The following is a 16358-nucleotide window of genomic DNA, read 5'->3' as shown; positions in this document are numbered from 1 at the left end:
GGCGAGTTTAGCCTTAAACATAGGTAGGGTAGGATTAGGTGGTTTTGCTAAAAGCCCAGAAAATTCGCTGGTGAAAAAATTTCTTTTTCACATGTGAACCCGAATGCCTGAAAATTTACCTTTGGAAACAGCCCACTCCTTTGGGCTAAAACTGTGGGTGTCAAGGAGATCTTTGTATTAAGGCCATATCACAGCATTACCGGGCTAGTAAGTAACAGAGTCATGGATCTTATCCAGGCCATGATGCGCCATTGAGCAAGTGGTTCAAACCTTTGGGGCCTCTGTTTTGTCATCAGCAAGTCCTCATGAATAGTTCTTAGTCATCCTACTCGAAGGGGGAATTAGTTCACCAGATTTTTCTTCTAGCATGACTGCTATAGGAGGAGGCAGCTTTGGAGGCTTTAATGGGAAAGAGGAAAAGGAGAGCTTTGGAGCATGGCCACTCTCCACTGAGTGCAGACTCGGGGAGGAAACTGAAGGGGGCAGCCCTGGGAGCCGGCAGTCCAGAAGAGAGGGAGGGCCCCGCACAGAAATTCGGGTCAGACCCCTTCTCACCATGAGGAGTGCACTTCTCACCTGTTTTTCTCGTCCTCTGCTTACCACCTAAGCATGGAGTGTGCACTCATCTAATGGCCATTCCTTTTGCCCAGAGTGACCCTCTCCATTAGAAAATGTCAACTCTATTAGACGTTCCCGCCGCCATTGTGTCAGGGCCTGACTACAGGAATGGAAGAACACGTGGCTCAAACCCATGCTACATACACCCAGAAGTTAAGGGCACATTGGTGAGATTCCTCTCCTCTCTTTCAGGAAACCCTTGATCCCGCTTTTTTGAAGTGCCTTTGTTTGTTAGTCCAGCACTTTCTAACCCGTCCTTTTCTAACATATCCCATCAGGAGAGTCTGTACTCACCATCGCATGTAGACTGATTCGGGCCCTTGGCACCTGCTGTATGACATGGTCACTGGGCTTCGTTGGCTTCCCATTCTGTGCTGGACCCAAATCTGCCAGCAGCTTGAAAGGGAGGAAGAAGGGGCAGCCAGACCTGAGGTGACCGAGAAGCTGGATAATTAGCATCCAAGTCGTTAAGGATTGACTATCTTAGCTGGAATCTCACATTCTGAAGTTAAGAAAGGTTTCCCCCAGAGAATCAGAACCTCCCCAGAAACACAAGATTATCAATTAATAGTTTAGGTTGGGGGTAGGACTCTTTCCTTCCTGCCGTAGAAATTTATATTTATAGAAAGTGTTCTAAAATGTGTGCCTTTTGGGGTACCTGGGTGGCTCAGTCGGTTAAGTGTCTGACTCTTGATTGTGTCTCAGGTCATGACCTCGCGGTCCATGGGATTGAACCCCATGTCAGGTTCTGTGCTGACAGTGTGGAGCCTGCTTCAGACTCTCTCTCTCCCTCTCTCTCTCTGCCCCTCCCCTGCTTGTGCACACACACTCTCTCTCTCAAAATAAATAAATAAACTTAAAAAATGTGTGCCTTTCTTAAAAGGTTTAATTCCCTGTGTCCTAAGAAGGGGAAAAATAAAGAAACACAAAACCCTCTGCCATTTGAAAAAGGAGGCCCAAGTACATGTCTGATGTGACTAGAATGAAGCTAATGGTGAAGGCGTCTATTTGTCATAATGGCAGATATTATGGTCATTTGTTAGTATTTCTCCTCTCATGGTAATTTTCTGACATTTTTTGGGGGGGACAATCTTTATTAAAGAAAAAGTCCAGCTATGTGGTCAGTGTTCTAAAACTTGAAAGTTCAAACTTGGGATATGTTTTAAAATTTATCAAACTGTGGGGTAAAAAATTATGCATGTTGCCTTTTACATTTTCTAAGTGTTCATTATAGAATTTTGGGATAACTACAAAAATTTTGTTTAGTATAGTTATAATCATATATGCATATCACATTTTGGAATTTATATGTGGTTCTGTACCTACGTTTAAAAAAATAGCATAATGAACATTTCCCTCTTTCAGTAGATACTATTCTAAGGCATGCATTTTATGGCTGTGCAATATTTTATCGTATACAGGCTTGCCCGGCTGTCCGCAAAAGTAGAGCGTTCCTATGAAAGCTCTCATAAGCTGAAATGGTGCAAAGCAAAGAAGCAATTGCCATTATTGTTTATGGAAATTTTTTAAGTGTATCTATACCCCCCCCCCCCAAGAAACCAACCTCTCTTAGACATTTTTGAAACCTTAGGACATATGTTGCTAATGGAAGCACAACATGAATGGAGTTCAAGCACAGGTGCTCATGGGTGTTCACGGCTCTGGTGGCTGTCTGTGACGCTGTGGCATGGCTGTGACGCTGAGTGCAGTTCCTGGGGAGGGAGCTTGGTCGTGCCGCTCCGGCTGCTGAGAGCATGTGCTGGCTCTGTAAGGGCGACCTGCCAAACAAATGCAGAGCCCTGTTTTTGCTTTTTGCCTTTTTGGCATTGGAAGTGAAAGTTCTCTTTGGATTTCTTACCCTTAAGCAAAAACAAGTCCCAATGTAGATTTTTTTTCTTTTAAGTTTTATCTAGTTAACATATAGTGTAATATTGGTTTCAGAAGTAGAATGTAGTGATTCATCACCTACATATAACACCCAGTGCTGATCACAAGTGTCCTCCTGAATGCCCATCACCCATTTAGCCCATCCCCTGCTCCCCTCCCCTCCAGGAACCCTCAGTTTATTGTCTGTAGTTAAGAGTCTCCTCTGGTTTGCTTTCCTCCTCCTTTTTCCCCCTTCCCCTACGTTCATATGTTTTGTTTCTTAAACTGTACATATGAGTGAAATCATATGATACTTGTCTTTCTCTGACTTACTTCGCTTAGCATAATACACTCTGGCTACATCCATGTCATTGCAATAGGCAAGATTTCATTCTTTTTGATGGCTGGGTAATATTCCATTGTATAGATATACCACATCTTCTTTATCCATTCATCAGTCGATGGATGTTTGGGCTCGTTCTATAATTTGGCTATTGTTGATAGTGCTGCTATAAACATTGGGGTGAATTGTGCTCCTTCAAATTAGTATTTTTGTATCCTTTGGGTAAATACCTAATAGTGCGATTACTGGGTCATAGGGTGGTTCTATTTTCAACTTTTTGAGGCACCTCCATACTGTTTTCCAGAGTGGCTGCACCAGTTCGCATTCCCAACAGTGTAAAAGGGTTCCCCTTTGCATCCTCACCAACGTTTGTTGTCTCCGTGTTGTTAATTTTAGCTATCCTGAAAGGTGTGAGATGATATCTCATCATGATTTTGATTTGTAATTCCTCAATGATGAGTGATGTTGAGTATCTTTTCATGTGTCTGTCTTTTGCAGAGCAAAGTGACATAATGCAAGATTTCAAAAAGTGGGGGATGCCTGTAACTACAACATAATGTATTTAATAATTTATTGAATCCAGCCCCATTAGATTGTCTCCTTCCCCCAAGCCCTTCCAGCTATTATAAAATAAAGCCACAATGATGATCTCTATGCGTATTTCTTTGCCTCTGGTTCAAAAGAATAATCTGAAATTACCTCAAACCATAGATTTTACTAGGCAAATGTATAGGAAGAGATTTTCCAGTGCTATTTGCCAACTGCTATCTTCTTTCCTATATTCCTAAAACGTCCACTGCTGCCAGGATGCTCCATCATAATCCTCTGTGGCCATCTCAGAACATCAGGGCTGGTAGCCAACTGTGGTGGTGTTGGGGCAGCAAAGGGAAGAGGAAGGAGGAGGGAGGCAGTAGCAGCTATTTAATGTCTCCCCATATGTGAGACTCTTACCCTATCAAAGAGCTGAGCCACCCATAACGAATGCAAGGCATTTTAATTGTTAGTATTGGGCCATATAAAAATGCCTCTGTACTTCATTTCTTTTATCATCTCATCAGTCTCTACCATTTGCAACTGGTTGCAAGTAGTGTCTCCAAATCTCTGGCATTTTTGAGTTTCATGGGTGGAATGGAAATGAAGATGATATCAGCAGTGATGGAATGGAATGAACTTTTCATCCAGCTGAAAAATCACCCCGAGCTACTGAAATATAACAGCATACATCATAGTCAAGTTGTCAAAGGGGGATATTTCACAGCTATGACCTCACAGCCATAAAATATAAGCCATGTAATTTGTAAGGAAACCCAAGACAGCTTTTCCAGATTTTTTTTTACTAATAAGATTACCATATGGAAAATAACTTTAACAAGTTATAATAATCTCATTAAAAGAACGCTGGGAAATTGTATAGATTTTTCCATTTTTCAAGGGCTCAAATTTAGTATTTGTTACTTATGGCGGTGCAAAGTTATATTGTCTGTTGTCTCCACATCACACGCTCAGCCCCAGAGTGTCCAGGTAAGGGACTGAGCCTTTTCCACACTTTTGATGTTGGAAGTCCCGTCCCAGCCCGTCTCACTGGCCATTACTAACAGGACCACAGAGGCAGGTGCGTTCTGGCAAGTTAGCTCCCGGCTCACAGCAGAGCTTTGCTAGCGGCTGTCAACGTCAGTCTGGGGCAGGCTTTAACAAAAACTATCCTTTCGACCTTTCCCCACGCAGAACTCCCATCCAACTGGAGTAATTCATCAAGGATTTTTGATGGCAGCTCTGAGAGTTTCCGAGGTTACTGTAGAAATCCTGTCGCTCCTTTTAATCTAAGTGTCTTTGCTTTCCTTCAGAGTAAAATTGATGACATGTGTCCTTCTTTGCATTTTGGGTTTCTTATTTGTGATTAAGGAGGCTTATGGCAGAATCAACAGCGCTGGAATCATTTGATAATTTACATAAACACTCTCTCTGATCGTTATCGGCATTCTCGCTATGCCTGGATGGGGACCCTCCTTAGGTTTTCTTCCATATTTGGAAAAACATAAGCTGATTTAGGTGACCACTAGGGAGAGTGGACTAGGATGAACATTGTTTTGAAATTGTCGTGCGAGAAATGTCAAAGCTTCGGAGCGCCTGAGTGGCTCAGTCGGTTAAGCGTCCGACTTCGGCTCAGGTCATGATCTCATAGTTTGTGGGTTTGAGCCCCGCGTCAGGCTCTGTGCTGATAGCTCGGAGCCCGGAACCTACTTGGATTCTGTGTCTCCCTCTCTCTCTGCCCCTCCCCTACTTGTGCTCTGTCTCTTTGTCTCTCTCAAAAATAAGTAAACATTAAAAAAAAAGTCAAAGCTTCTGTGAAATTCTCAATTTTCAGTGGGCAAGTTGTTTCCATCTATGGGGTTGCAGCTTAGATGTTTGCTGGTGATACACTGTCCTTAAGGGAGACCATCTCCACCCCAAGTCTTGTGAAAAGCCCAACATCCACACTGAGGTTTCTACAAATGTCTGAGGAGGGTACATCTCTCAATCATACTTGACTCCAACGTCCAGTCTTCACTGCATCTTGTTGTCCTGTTCTGCCTTTTGGCTGTTTGTCCTGTTCTCCTTTGCCACTGGCCGTAGCACAGACTGTATCCTTTTCCATGATTTCCTTCGAAGACAAAAACCCAGAAGAAAATTTATTCACGTAAGACTTTCCTGAAGGTTTGGGGGAACTGGAGGGGGCTTATATTGCAACAGTGACCGGCATTCCTGGTGTTAAGAGTCTCCTGGCTACTTTTCCTGTCCTCAGTCTTTCTCTTTGCTTTCTCACGCTTTCTCTCCCTCTCGGGAACACCCCACCACCACCACCACCACATTGTGACCAACTGCCCCCATTTTCCTGTGCAGGGCCTCTGGCTTTTCCCCAATTTCTCCCCATATAGTGCTGGGCTGGATGGATCTGTCAGCCCATTGAAGTGTTGCAATGAAGCCTTGACATTTCTTGTATGACAATGTCTGCGTGATGTCCATCCTCGTCTCTAGACTCTTTGTGGAAAAAAGTGGGGGGATGTATTGATTTCCGGGACAGAGCTCCATTCTCACTTAATCACGAGGCATTCCGTAAGAGTCGAAACTGAAGACCTACTACGCATTCACTCTACAAATTTTGTTTTGCTTTTTAGACTTTTTGTCTCTGTCCCCCCAATTTGTTTTTCCATTAGTGCAGTCCCTCATAGGTAATAATTCCTTAAATATTGAGCCAAAATCCCTTTCCAGATTAGTAGACACATGTATCCTCAGTAGATACATTGGAGACTAAGCTGGATACGGTGGTGAGGAGTAAATTACTGCCCAACTCCCCAGTGGGGGTCTCATCAGATCAGCAACAACGTGATTGATGGAGTCAGACAGGAAAATGTGCATATTTGCTGTCCAGCAAAATAATACATAAAAATATATCACTTTTTAACGGACATAGGGGAGGAGAACAATCTGATTAACATATGAAAGCAGCAAACTCTTAAGGCTCAATCATGAGGTTATTGCTTTTGAAAATGAGCTATTGGCTTGCTATTGCAACCAAATTGAAAAGGAATGAAGACAGGCTCTGTGAGGTTTGGGAGGAGTGGAGGAGGAAAAGGAGGTGACTGGAGATGTCTCACCCACAGAAAAAGCCCAGCAGTGCTGTTTAGCATCCCTGTAATTATCGCTAACATCTACTGAGCGCTTACTATGGGCTCCACATGCAATGTTTCCTTTAACGTCCAATCAACCCACAAGGGAAGCTCTATATTTATCTACCAAGGATAGGTTAAGTAACTGGTGCGGGAAGTCACCCAGCCCAGTAAGGGCAGAGTCTAACTCCAGGGTTTGTGTCGTTGACCTTCCCATTATGTTGCGTCCCTGGAAGGTGGAGGAGGGGATTTTCTTTTCCTCAGGTAAATGCATTTAGGGATTCCAATGGCTGTAACCATAAGAATATTTTTTTATGGACCAGAGAACATCATCTTGTCTCATGTAGGATATACGCAGAAGTGCTGTGGAAAGGGTGAAGTATTAGATAACCATTATTATTGCTGTTAGTACTCTTACCATGATGTATGTCATTTTATTGCCAAGAAAAGCTACTTTCATTATCTTGACGCTCACTGCATTCCTATTAGGTAAGCAAGGAAGGTATTATTCAACTCATTTTAAAGATTCTGGAAAGTAATAGTCCAGAGGCTTTTGCATCACAAAAAGAAAGGTGCTTTGGAGTAATTCAGACTTTAATTAATAATGTGGCTCCACCATTAAGTATCTGTGGTGCCTTAGGCAAGTCTCGGACCACTCCCAGGCATCACTTTTTCATTTGTAAAGGAGAAACCTTACTAACTCCCTCTTAGTTTATTAGAGGCATCAGAGATAATGAATGCAAAGCACCTGCCTCAGGGTCAGGCACACCTCTGGCTGGTTCTTCGTGTGTGTCCAGAAGGTGGGGTTGTCTTCCTCCTGGGTTTAGGGGAAAGCAGAGTCCGTCACTTCCAACCATTGAACGTAACTTCAAACCTTAGTCATGGAGCTGTAGGATGCCTACTCGGGGGAGAAGGTGGCACCTCGAACCATCACCAACATTAGGTTTCTAAGAAAACCCATATCAAGTGGGAGTCCAACTCCCCATAGCCCTGGATTCTGGGATACCAGCAGCAAGAGCACATTCTGTTTTGCAAAGCACTTTCAAATGCAGTATCCCACTTCACGGTCAGAGCAAGCCTGTGCAGTGTGCCTGCCTGACAGAGACAGAGCAGGATGAGTGTGAATGGAATAATATCCACAAATGCTAGACTCTTTGGTAAATACTGCTAAGTCATCCAGTCGGCTGAAACTTGGCACAGCTATCATAAAATATAAAATTGGCTCAGAGTTGGAAACTAGACTTGTAGGTTAAGATGCTCCATGCGGCAGATAAGTCACCAAGCCTTCACTTTGTGCCGCAGGGATGAGTTAAGTACAAACATAAATATATCAAGAGTACCTATTGACTGTTACTGTGAACTCAGTATTCAATACATTTTTTGAATTTCTGAAATTGATTTAACAAGATTTACTGGGCATTCCCTTTGTGAAAGGCACTGCCAGGTGTTTAAGACCACAACACTATCAATAAACTGCCTGTCTCGTGGGGGACAGCATACCGGACGGTCAAGGCTATGCTATCCTTATCATTAAGGGTGGGAGTGACCATGGCTGGCTGAGGTGTCCAGGGGAAGCCTCACTCAGGAGCTGACTCACGAACTTGACCTTGAGGGAATGGATAGGGTCAGGAAGGGGCATGTGTCGGTCTCTGGCTCTGGTTTTTCTAGTCTCACCTATACCTGACCAGCAGGCAAACACTAACATCCGTCACCATGATGAGAAACAGGACTTTCCACCACCCTTCCCCCTGCATCCCAAGCCAGAGAAAGGACCGTTATCTCTGTGGTTATGCACTGATGCCTAGAGCACCCTTCATTTTTTTCTGCCTGGAATGTTTTTCCCTGTTCCTAGCCATTCTTTGGAATGACCTTTTACTTCTCACTTCTCCTTAAAAGCCAAACTGAAAAGTGAGGCATGAAGTGAATTCTTCCTGCACTGACTCTCCAGTGCAACTTTTAAGTCTCCTTCCTGTTCTTACTTAGTGGTGGGGCTCCAGACCTTGATTATGGCACCCTCCCACACATGCCTCTTTGAGGACAAGATTCTATTCATATCTGTTCCCCCAGAACCTAGAATAGTGCCTGGCACAGAGCAGGTGCCCATCAGATGCTTGTAGGAAAGAATAAATGAATGCAGATCACAGAGATTCCCTGCTTGCTCCAAACAGACCCTGGCAACCTCAGCATGTGATCGGGATAGGATTTTCGTTGGTTTAAGGGCCTGTCACCATATTTGGGCCCTTGAACAAATTTGAAAACAAGGGTGATTCGTTTGAAGTCTGCCTGTGGGCCTTTTTATTCTCCCAATTTGGCTTTCTGGAAGAATGTAAGGTTTAAAGACATGGTTTGACTTGCCTAAACTCACTCTGCGTGAGGCTGGTTGCCAGGTGCTTGGGATCCTCTCCTAACTTAGAAGGTTGGAGCACAGTTAGCATTGGGACCCAGGTTTCCCAGCTGGCCAGGGGTTACCTTCCTGACTCAGCACGCCTCTTCCTAAAAGCTTGCTGCAAATGTAAAATACACCAGAGTTTGAAGATTAGTAGATAGAATGAGTGTAATATGGCTCATCAATATTCTCCTATTCTCTGTATGTCAAAATGACCATATTTTGGACATATTGGATTAAATAAAATATATTATTAAAATTCATTTTACAGTTATGTAGTATTGGGGCTGGGGCCAACCATCATGGCTTCTAACAGGTCAGAACAGGAGCCCGGCATTTCTTCACACCTCCCAGGGAGACAGGATTATAAACCTCCAAATTCAGTGAACCACACCGCTCCCATCCATCATTCAGGAAGGTGAGAGGAGAAAAAATAGAAAGGGAGGAAGGAACATTCTTCTAACCAGATTGGTAGGAACACTTAGACAATACATGTGAAGGCCCTGAGCACAGCGCCTAGAATAAAGTGCTTAATAAATATCTGTTCCTTTCCTTTCAGTTTTCCTCACTGAAATCTAAAATTTAGGGCCCTCTGTTAACTTCCGTAAACATTACATGATTCAAATGTATTTTTTCTCAAATGCAAACAGACCGTTCATGCATAAACTGAGTTTAATTGCATCCCTCCCAAATCAGTTTAGGAGCAGTGCACTCTGACTTTCTGAGAACTTCTATGCCTTTTCTCAATTACAATACTTATTTATTTATTGAAATATACTTGACACACAATGTTACATTAATTTCAGGCATCTAACATAGTGATTCAACCAGTCTATATGTTATGCTGTTCTCACAAGTGTACCCACCATCTGTCACCATAGAGCACTATTACAATACCTTTGACTGTGCTCCCTGTGCGGTATCTTTTGTCCCAATGACTTTTGGATGCCATAACTGGAAGCTTGTGGCTTCCACTCCTCTTTACCCCTTCTGCCCATCCTCCACCCCCCTCTGCCCTGGCAACCAACAGTTTCTTTTCTGTATTTATGGGTCTGTTTCTGCTTTTTGTCTGCTTGGTTGTTTGTTTTGTTTTTTAGGTTCTACATATAAGTGAAATCATATGGTATTTATCTTTCTCTGTCTGACTTATTTAACTTAGCCTAATACCCTCTAGGTCCATCCATATTGTCCCAAATAGCAAGATCTGATCTTTTTTTTATGACTGAGTAATATTCCATCACATGTATACTACATCTCCTTTATTCATTCATCTATTGCTGGATACTTGGGTTACTTCCTTATTTTGGCTATTGTAACTATACATAATGCTTCAGTAAACGTAGGGGTGCACATATCTTTTCAAATTACTGTTTTACTTTCTTTGGGTAAATAAATACCCAGGAGTAATTACTGAATCATATGGTATTTCCATTGTTAATTTTTTGAGGAACCTCTATACTCTTTCCGACAGTGGCTGAACCACTATGTTCCCACCAACAGTGCATGAAAATTCCTTTTCCTCCACATCCTTGCCAATACTTGTTATTTCTTGTCTTTTTATTTAGCCATTCTGATAGGTATGTGGCGATATCTCATCATATTTCCCTGATGATGAGTGATGTTGACCATCTTTTCATGTATCTATTTGGCATCTGGATGTCTTCTTTAGAGAAAGTCTGTTCAGGTTCTCCATCCATTTAAATCAGATTATTTGTGTTTTTGGTGTTGAGTTGTATAAGTTCATTATAAATTTTGGATATTATACCCTTATCTGATATATCATTTGCAAATATCTTCTCCCATTCAGTAGGTTGCCTTTTTGTTTTGTTGATTTTTTTTTCCTGTGTGAAAGCTTTTAATTTTGGTATAGTTCCAATAGTTTATTTTTGCTCTTGTTTTCCTTGTGTAAGCAGATGTATCCAGAAAACTGTTGCTCTAGCTGATATCAAAAAGATTGCTGCCTGTTTTCCCCTAGGTATTTTATGGTTTCAGATCTCACATGTAGGTTTTTAATCCATTTTGAGTTTATTTTTGTGTATGATATAAGAAAGTGGTCCACTTTTAGTCTTTTCAAATATATTATCGCTGTTAGAAGTAGTATTATCTTCAGTTTTTACATTAAAAAATTGCTTTTATGTTTTCTCTCCTGATTCCCATCTGCTATTTTTTTCTGGAGTTAATTGAAGCAAATCACAGACACATATATGTTTCAGTTATAAATAGCTCATCATGTATTGCTAACTAAGGACTTAGAAAATAACCACAATACCATTATCTTACGTACAAAATTAATAATACTCCCTACTATAATCTAATTTCCATTTTCCAGGTTCCCCAATTGTCTCCAAAATGTCTTCTTAGAGTTGGCTTCCTTGAATTATGTTCTTTCCTTTTAAATCCCATTTTTCTTGTTCTCTATGTCCCTACAAAAAATATTTAAATAATCTTTCAAAGATAAGATGGGATAGTGATACAGTAATTCCAGTGTAATTGAGAAAATATGGCAAAGGGTGAATACAAGTAAGAAAGGGAGGAGACAACCAAGGTTGGATGAGGGAACAGAATGCCAGCTGTGATGTGCATATGCCTTTTTCCCAAGAGCCATATCTTAACTTCAGTGTTTTCTAGTAGGCTCTACAAAGAGGACCCCAAGTTGATAACACACAATAAAATTGCTTGGAGATGCACGATCTGAGAGAGATTTTCCTGTGGATCCTGACAGAAGGAATACTGGGTAATCTGAAAAACCACTTCTCCGTAGTTCAAGTTCTCTTGAAACACAAGAGCAATGAGTTTCAAAAGGACTTAGAAGAATCACATCCTGAGTATTCTAACGCTACTTCCGTTAATCAGTTCCCTTATAGCGTGAACATATCTTGAGGTTTAGCCATGACCATGCCCAGATCCCTGTAACAGCTGCCAGGCTGATCTTTCCTAAAGCTCTCCCACCTCCCCCTGCTCAGCCTGACCGGCCTGAAGAACCCTGCCAGGTTGATCTTCCTAAGGGACCACTTTAAGCCAGATGTGGAAATGGCACTGGTTTGAACACACTGGATATTCTCAAACTTTATTGTCTGAAACTCCATTTGCATTCAGCCATGACCCATCTTTCCATGATATCATCTTTCATCAGATCATATTATTTATGAAATCCAATTGTAGAAGAAATAGATCCAGTATCATTCCTCGGCTACATCAAGGTCATCAGTGAGATGGCAGAGTCAAGGCATCTGGCCTCACTCTGCTTTTTGAAATCTATTGAAAACAACTAAAATCGTTTTTGGAAATTGGAAAAGAAAATATACATAAAACTTGAAAACGGCCCAAATCCTGATTAACACAGTCAGGTTGGGCTTGATTAAAAGAGGAGGCTGAAAGCAAAAGCACGACTCTCAGCATTCAGGTAACACAGAGCCTGCCTGAAATGGGCTGAGCATACCAAGGAAAGAAACCATTGGCTTCAGTGAACAGCAAGGTCTCGGTGGGAACGCAAACTCGGGCGGGGGCATCCCTGAGCCCTGTGAGAGGACGCAGAGCTCAAGGAGGAAAGGAGGAGACATGCCATCTTTACTCAAAAGGAGAGTAAAAGAGTGGGCGTGGCCTTGAAGCTGAAGGGAGGTAAATGCTGAATGCCGCCATGTTGACCATCACAGCTGGCCAACCCTACTTCCTGCGGAAATGGGAGACGAAACCGCAGGGCAGAGAGAAATCCAAGCTGATGGTGGACCCAGTTCACTTCTCTGTACTCTCTGCCAATCATCCTTTAGAAAATAGTTCACCTATAAAGAACAGTCCACATAAATCAGTGAGTAATCTCATAAAAGTATGACTAATAATGTGAAAGGAGTTTGTGTGGAACATAATGCAAATACAGTGCAAGAAAAATAAATGAAGGGGACGTGACAAAAGGCGGACTAACATTCCAGAAAATTATGCCATAATGTAGATAAAAATCGTAGAAATAGTTTCTCATTACAAACCTTTTAGAATGGCTTTGCTGAAGCAATAATTCAAAGAAGAGCCATATTGGCTCAAGTAAGACATAGTTAAACAATGGAAAGTAATTAAAATAGAAAAAAGAATCTGTAAGGCTCTGGAAAGAGATAAAAGAACTAAGGAGTACTTACAAAAGTGAAAACTAACATTAGCAACAGAAAAAGAGATGCTGCTTGATTATAGGGCAGGGATAAAGAGAAAAGAGCTGGAAAAAGTAAAGGAAAATAAATAGGAATGAACCAACTATTTAAAATGATTGGTGAGAAAATGATAGATATGGACAGGAGGAAAAGAAATTTCAACTCCCCCATGGACGGTGTCTCTATTAAAGGAAACAGAACAAATACTCAGATATTTAAGTGTAAATACGACCAAATCCATAGTTTGAAATAGGCCCAACTATTCCAGGGCGGGGGTGGGGAGGAAGAAAGAAAGAAAAAAAAGAATCAGCAAAATTAGCCTGAGACATGGTTTAGTGAAGTTACTCAACTTCAGAAACAGAGAAAGACTCTAGGCCTATAAATAAATAATTAATTAAGATAAAACGTAAGAGGAAACATTAATTTTAGTTTCAGACTTTTTCTTAGCAACATTCACTTCCAGAAGATGGTGAAAAAGGTTTGCCATGTCCTCAGAAAATGTGTGACCCGAGAATTGGTTTCTTAGTCAAATTGTCATTTGATGTTTCCAAGCATGCAGGCACGCCAGGCAAAGAGAACTTCTGTGTCCTTTCTTAAGAAAAAAATGTCTGAAGGTGCCAATCAAGAGATTAAGGGAGTAGCCATGCTGGTGAGGAGAGTAAGCGCTCAATTCGTAGAATCTGTAGAATAAAGGCTAAGCAACTGTAGGAATTTCAGTAACAGAATACAAAATAACAAAGAAATCATAATACTAGTACAAGAAGCCAAGAAGTGAGCGGTAGAGAGAGGGAAAGAAGCAGGGTAAGTGTGGGTTCTTTATCACTGTTTGCACGATTTCCAGGCATTTTAAAATGATAAACTAAGTGCTCGAGGGGTCAGTGTATAAAGTATAAAGGTAACAGCCAGAATCATTAGTGGTAGTAGATTAGGCCAAAATTGGGCAGGGTAGGATAACAAGATGGAGTAAGTGTGTGTGGTAATTTTCTCATCGTTTGTAGTGATGAGTCATAAAATACCATATAAGAATTTTAAACTGTGATAACACTACATAAAGCTACAAAGGTAACCACTAACAGATCCCAGAATAGACTATAAACCTTTGGAATGATCAGAATGAAAACACACATTCAATAAAGAAACCAAAGACCATATAGGAAAATAAATGTGTGTGTGTATGTGTGTGTGTCTTTAATTTGTGTTTGTATAACATTATAAAGGAAAAATGCAACTAAGGATGATCGAACTGTGGCCAAATATTTTTCTCACAGCAAGAAATGTAAAATCTATTGGAAGAAAAAAAAATTCTAAGCACAGAACACAAAGCACAATCTAAATATATGTTATACTCAGACACAGATAGCTAAAAGCATGCCCAGTAAATGCAGCAAGAAAAGTAGTGATATTGTTATTATTAGTTCAGGGTGAATTAAGACAAAATTATTAAATATAAAGAAGGACATCTTGATAAGCACTGATGAATCACTATATTGTACACCTGAAACTAATATAACACTGTTTGTGAATTATATTTGAATTTAAAAAATTAAAGAAGGACATCTCACAATGAAAAGGGTAAAATCCTTAACGAGGCTCTAATTTTTCTAAATCTATTTATGCATCAAATATCAAAGCATCAAAGTACATGAAGGAAAATCTACTGGAAATATAAAGAGAGCTAAGAAGGAACTTACTGATAGAGGAGTTTTTGATTCCCATCTCTCATGGTTATAAGAAAAAAGAGGTAAGAATAAGCCAGGTCTAAATAACATAGTTAATAAGATAGATCTAAGTGGCATACACACACACACACACACACACACACACACGTGCACACGTGTCTATTTTTCTAATTATATCAACAAAATGAAAAATATATCTTGTTTTTAACTATTCAACCTTGAAAACAACTGAAATGAAAGAGTCTTCAATAAATTCTGCCAAGCTGAAAAGGTGCCGAGCAGAATGCATTCTCTTAGTTTAAAAAGCAAAGCAAAAACAAAACCTTATACATTAATGACAAAAACAGACAACAAAAAACTCTACCAACCAGAAATTAAAAAGCCCAACACAGGGGCACCTGGGTGGCTCAGTCAGGTAAGCGTCTAACTCTTGGTTTCAGCTCAGGTCATGATCTCACGGTTTGTGAGTTCAAGCCTCGCATCAAGCTCCGCACTGGTAGTGCAGAACCTGCTTGGGATTCTCTCTCTCCCTCTCTCTTTTCCCTTCCCTGACTTGTGCACGTGCTCTCTCTCTCTCTCTCAAAATAAATAAATAAATAAATAAATAAATAAATAAATAAATAAATAAAAGCCAAACACAAAGAGTAGGATCTGCCATACAAAAATCCTGGGTGAAGTCATTATTCATCTTATGCCAGTGAATTGTCATATCACTTGCTGGGCTCACTATTTCACTTACTAGGCTCCCCCCCACCACCCCCCCCCAAAAGGGAAGAATGAAATTACCTTTGTCAATATGCTTTATCTAAACTAGAAATTTCCTAATAGGCATGTACAACTGTGCTACTGAGTCCATTCTGATTCCTTATATAGGTGTGCTAAATTTACTTAGGAAATTTTTTTAAGTTTTTATTTATTTATTTTGGAGAGAGAGAGAATGAGAGAGAGAGAGAGAGAGAGGGAGCAGGGAGAGACAGAGGTGGGGGGACAGAGGATCCAAAGTGGGCTTTGTGTGGACAGCAGAGAGCCCGATGCAGGGCTCCGACCCACTAACCATGAGATCATGATCTGAGCCTAAGGCAGACGCTTAACCGACCGAGTTACCCAGGCACCCCAAATACATTAAGGATTTAATTGCATTTGCCATGTAAGAGAATAAACTATTTAAAGTTTTTTTTTTAATTTGAATTTCTTCCTTGGTTTGAAATAAACAGACTTATTTCCTTGTGTATTGACAATATGAATAGCCCATTGGAGCAGTGTGACTCAAGCAGGTAAGTTGAGGCTGTCATCACCAAGATGGCACTGCCATTGTATTGACGTTGGAATCTGAGAACCGAACTCCTGAGTGAGCCTGCGCACCTTGTTGTCTACTTGGCCTGCCTTGGCTGTGTGCTGATGAAATCCCTCTCTCTCCTCCACATCCTGCAGCTAGACAGACATTCTCTTCATATATAGAGTACATTCTGCTTTGCCCACTCTAAGATCTGGAAGCCTTAGGGGCATAGAAACAACAGAATAGTCCATTCTCCTTTTCCTGCTGGATGTCTAGCACCTGGCCCACACTAAGCCTTCCAGATGACTGTGTTGTCCTGAGTCTGGGCTCTCCTGACTCATTCAGGGCCTGGCCCACTCACTTCCCAGGAAGGGACTCTTGGGTGTTGTTGGCAGAGCCAAAGCCTG

The sequence above is a fragment of the Prionailurus viverrinus genome, chromosome A1, assembly GCF_022837055.1.
Source record: "Prionailurus viverrinus isolate Anna chromosome A1, UM_Priviv_1.0, whole genome shotgun sequence".
NCBI lineage: Eukaryota > Metazoa > Chordata > Mammalia > Carnivora > Felidae > Prionailurus > Prionailurus viverrinus.
Note: the sequence above shows the minus strand (reverse complement) of the source record.